Genomic DNA, 5,037 nt, shown 5'->3' with positions numbered 1-5,037 from the left:
TCATGCGCTGTGATCGCGAGCGCCTCTCTCGTACCGGCGTGTGCTTCATTTGGGTGAGAGCGGTTACATTGTGCCTGTAATTGGACGCGCGCTCGCCTTAATGGCCATCTCATTAGCGGCTGAAGCGTGCAGCTGGGCAAGCGGCTGATCGAGGTTTCTTTTCACACAAGAGCCCCCTTCGCTTGTGAGCAGCGGAGGATGGAGGTTGTCGCACGGTGGACATTGACTCTGTGAGAGATGTTTGGCGATGGCTCGGGTGGATGGGTGGGAGGGGAGGGAGTACCTTCGTCAAGAAGTGGATTGGCCATGGTCGATTGATGCTGATGATAATGCTCGTGACAAATTATAGAGAGGCCGTTGAATGCCGGCCTCGATGCAACAATTTCACACTTGATAAGTCCACGGCGTCTTCATCTCGCAGCGCCGGGAGATGTGTCAAGGGCTCTGCAGGGCGAGGGAGCCGCGCTCCAATACAAAGCCCTGAGCGGTGCGGTCGCTTGCAACCTGGTTGCCTGCAACTCGAGTCGCTTCGGTGTGGACGTCCCTGCAACCGATTGCTCAATGCAGCAAATATGCTCAAATGTCCCCCCACCCCCCAATATATTGATATAAAAATATAATAAAAAAATGATTACTATGCTACGACAGGCAACCACTCACCGCCGTTCGAAATAATCATTAGCAAATGTCATCATAATCATAACTAAGCTTAATAAATTCCCATTATCATTACTGCCGGTTCTAGTGTTACTGTGCGTGTGGTTTGTCCAAGTGGTGTTGCCGTACCCCAGCAGAAGCCGTTGCTCAACTGCTGTGGGTTGGTACAATCAATGTCAAACACTGCCCTGTCTCTCCATTTCATTACTTTTAAATTTACTAAAAAGTGGAAAACAAGAATGTAATGTGAGTGTCACGTAGGCTATATCACTGTCGAGTTTAAACAAAGTTTTTTTTGGTGAAAACGGGCTGATTTGCGATTGATAATCAATCAACCATGGAAAGTTAATTAGCCACATTCACCCAGCGACCAACAATGGCGCTCACGTGTGTATTCAACTAACCTTAAAGCCTTTATTACGTTATATTTCTCTTCTTGGTTCTTTCGGTAAAGTCACGTAGAATGGAAATAATAAAATAATAAAAATAAAACATAATAAACTAATTCTCGCGACGTTTCGGCCACAACGCAAGCAGCCGTCCTCAGGTGAGGAAATGGCAGGAAATTCGTTTTCAAATTTAGATTTATTTTTTCTGGGGGGGACCCCCAGATTTGGTCCCCCCCAATGCTGACTCCATGGCGACGGCCTTGCAACGCAGAGACAGATTTGACTTCCGAGTGACGGTCCGCGCGGTCATTTCTGCGCGACGTTTCGCCGCCTCTTGCCACAAGTCGCAACCGCAATTTGGTTGTTACAATTCCAGTTGCCCGGAGGCTACAATTGTGAGCCCGGCTAGATTTCCCAATGGTTGATTTGACGGCGCGGTGTCCGACACCCGGCGTAGCAGATGAAACCCAACCGCGTCCGTGTGCCGGCTGACGGCAGCTCTAATTCACACATGCGGATCGCTTGATGAGCCTGGTGATTGCGTGAGGAGTATCGCAGCAGAGTGGTGAATCGTCGTTGCTGTGGTGATGACGATGATGAAGCCTCCTGAGAATTTCGTGAAACAAAAAAAATAACCACGTGGTGATGGTGGTGGTGGTGCACAAGCATTGGGCTCGATGGACAATGTCGTGCCGCGTGGCAGCTCTGTTGACATGGTTGTTGTTGTGGTGATGGCTGCCCTGCTGTGTTCCTGCCAATGGCATTGTCTGAGCCAGGGCCACCGCGCTTTGAAGCTCTCTCGCTGTCTGGCAACGAGTGCCTCATTGTCGAGTGGCAACATCTCGCTCGCAAGGTTGTCTGTCCATCATTGTCAGTTGACACAATGACACACACACACAATGTTCCACAATGACACACACACACACAATGACACACACTGCCACAATGACAACAACAACAACCGCCATTTGCCACACAGTGGCGGTGACGTCACCACGACGCTTGTGCCAGGTCAAGTGCACCTTGAGGCCACGTGAAGTGTCGAACGCCCGCTGGCAGGAGGTCACGGGGCAGACCCAGATGCCACGGGTCGACTGAGATGACTGGCTGATGCACCACCTGTGCCCCCTACTGTGCCAACTTGCTGTGCTTTAGCCACCCGGCGCTCCGCTCGTTGTTGTGAGTGTCGCTCCTCCACCCTCCGTTGTTGCTGGAGGGCGACTGCCTCCAACTGCCCAGTAGCGTCCTTCACGAGCCTCCTCCACAGAGGCCGATCTTGACACCGCTGGTACCAGTCATCGGCAAGTCCACTCAGCTCCACGTCCTCCTGTACCACATCACTCCATCTCTTCTCTAGCCCGTGCCGCGCCCGTTTAGCCCCCTCGATCCGGCCGAACAAAAGCTGTTTAGGCATGCGGTGGCTGGGCATGCGGGCTACATGACCCATCCAACGCAGCCTTGCCTGCCGGAGGAGCTCAGCGATGGGACTTTGCCCAGATCTTTCAAGGATTTGTGAGCTCCTCACACAATCCAGCCTGGTTAAACCCAGGATGGATCGTAGGCAGGCCAGCCTAAATGTTTCCAACCGGCGAAGATGCTCCATTAGGGGGGTCCACGTTTCGCAAGCGTAGAGGAGGGAGGGAATGACTGTGGCCGAGAAGACCTGAAGCTTCGTGCGGAGCGACAGACCAGGTAGCTTCCACACAGCGTTACGAAACCGATGAAAAGATATTGCCGCTCGACTGATTCGGAGTGAGACCTCTGCTGTTAAACTGGAGCCGGTCATAAGCACACTGCCCAGGTTTGGGAAACTCTCCACTCTCTCCACTACTGCCCCATCACCGATTGGGAGTTGTGGGGGTGGAGTGTCCGATGGTACAAAATACCCAGGCAGGTGCTTAGTCTTGGTGGGGCTGATGGTAAGGCCCCACCTTTTAGTGGCATGCTCCAGTCTCAGCAGCAGCGTCTACAACTCCTCCTCTGAATGAGCAGCTATTACCAAATCATCGGCATACATAACGTGGTTGACCAATAGGGAGCCATCCCTTGATCGCACCCGGGCATCGATCAGGCTCCCATTACATCTGTACCAAATGGAAATTCCCCCAGTACAGCTATTGAAGGCTTCACGAACTATGTGGTCAAAATAGATGTTAAATAATGTGGGAGCCAGAGGACATCCCTGTCACAACCCAAGGTGTACAGGGAAAGGCTCTGACTCCCGGCCACGTAGTTTTACCCGGGCCCGCTCACCGTAATGAAGGTCCTTAATGATCGTGAGCAGAGGGTCAGGGACTCCGAGAGCACGAAGAACAACCCAGAGCCCAGGCCTACTGATGGTATCATAGGCCTTGACCCCGTCAATAAAGCAGAGATGTAGGTCTTGTGGGAATTCCCTACACCTCTGCTGTAGCAGACGGACAGAAAATATGGCATCTGTGCGGGACCGCCTTTTCCTGAAACCGCATTGGTGCTCCGCAAGCCTCTCCTCAGCGTGCCTGGCAAGGCGATGTTGGATAATCCTTGCCGGGACCTTTCCCTGCACACTGAGGAGTGAGATGCCCCTGTAGTTGTTACAGTCTGTGCGGTCCCCCTTCTTAAAGAGGGGGACCACCAGGGCATCCTTCCAATCCTGCGGAACCCGTCCAGTGGTCCACTGTTGTTATGATGTCATATAGGGCAGTCTGTGCACAAACGCCACCCTCCCTCAGCATTTCGCTTGGGAGATCATCTCTGCCCCGGTGCCTTTCCTGGTCTCAGACTCCGGATCGCCTTCAGTACTTCCTCAACAGATGGCACCTCAGCCAGCCACTCACAGGGGGTGACTTCTTCTTCCAATATTTGAGGCACCGCAGCCTCAGCAGGGTTATCCCCACTTTGTGTCACGATGTTTTCCTGGCTGAGGGATTTCTCCTACCCCAGGACCTCACAGAAATGCTCAGCAAATCTACAAACCTGTTCCTGGGGGTCGGAGATTGGATCACCGTTTTTCCCATAATGATGGTAATAAGTGTGGCGCTGCAGGTTACTTTTTGATGGAGTTAACACACACAGCCACAATGACACCCACATCCACAATGACACACCCACAATAACACACCCACAATGACACACACACAATGACACACACACGTACACACCCACAATGACACACACACACAATGACACACTCCCACGTACACACACACACCCACAATGACACACACACAATGACACACACACGTACACACCCACAATGACACACACACCCACAATGACACATTCCCACGTACACACGCGTACGAACAAAGACAACGGTCCCCGTGTAGCCTGTGACAGGCTGTTGGGGCAAGTGCAGCTGTGGAGGCCGCCACTGTGGCTCACGAGGGACTGTCTCCTCATTGCTCGTCGTTACAGAGGTAAACCCTCTGGGTCTGGCACCAAACACCCGGGGAGTTGATTATCTGGAGGTAAACCCTCTGGGTCTGGCACCAGAGCACCCTGGAGTTGATTATCTGGAGGTAAACCCTCTGGGTCTGGCACCAGAGCACCCTGGAGTTGATTATCTGGAGGTAAACCCTCTGGGTCTGACACCAAAGCAACCGTCGAGTTGAGTATCTGGAGGTAAAACCTCTAAATCTGACACCAAAGCACCCGTGGAGTTGCGTATCTGGAGGTAAACCCTCTGGGTCTGACACCAAAGCACCCGGGGAGTTGATTATCTGGAGGTAAACCCTCTGGGTCTGGCACCAAAGCACCCGTGGAGTTGATTATCTGGAGGTAAAACCTCTGGGTCTGACACCAACGCACCCGGGAGTTGATTATCTGGAGGTAAACCCTCTGGGCCTGACACTAAAGCACCCGGGAGTTGAGTATCTGGAGGTAAACCCTCTGGGTCTGACACCAAAGCACCCGGGAGTTGCGTGTCTGGAGGTAAACCCTCTGGGCCTGACACCAAAGCACCCGGGAGTTGCGTGTCTGGAGGTAAACCCTCTGGGCCTGACACCAAAGC

The sequence above is a fragment of the Lampetra planeri genome, chromosome 3, assembly GCF_965212315.1.
Source record: "Lampetra planeri chromosome 3, kcLamPlan1.2.h2, whole genome shotgun sequence".
In the NCBI taxonomy this organism is placed as follows: Eukaryota; Metazoa; Chordata; class Hyperoartia; order Petromyzontiformes; family Petromyzontidae; genus Lampetra; species Lampetra planeri.
The sequence above is the reverse complement of the archived record's forward strand: the minus strand, read 5'-3'. Positions refer to the sequence as shown.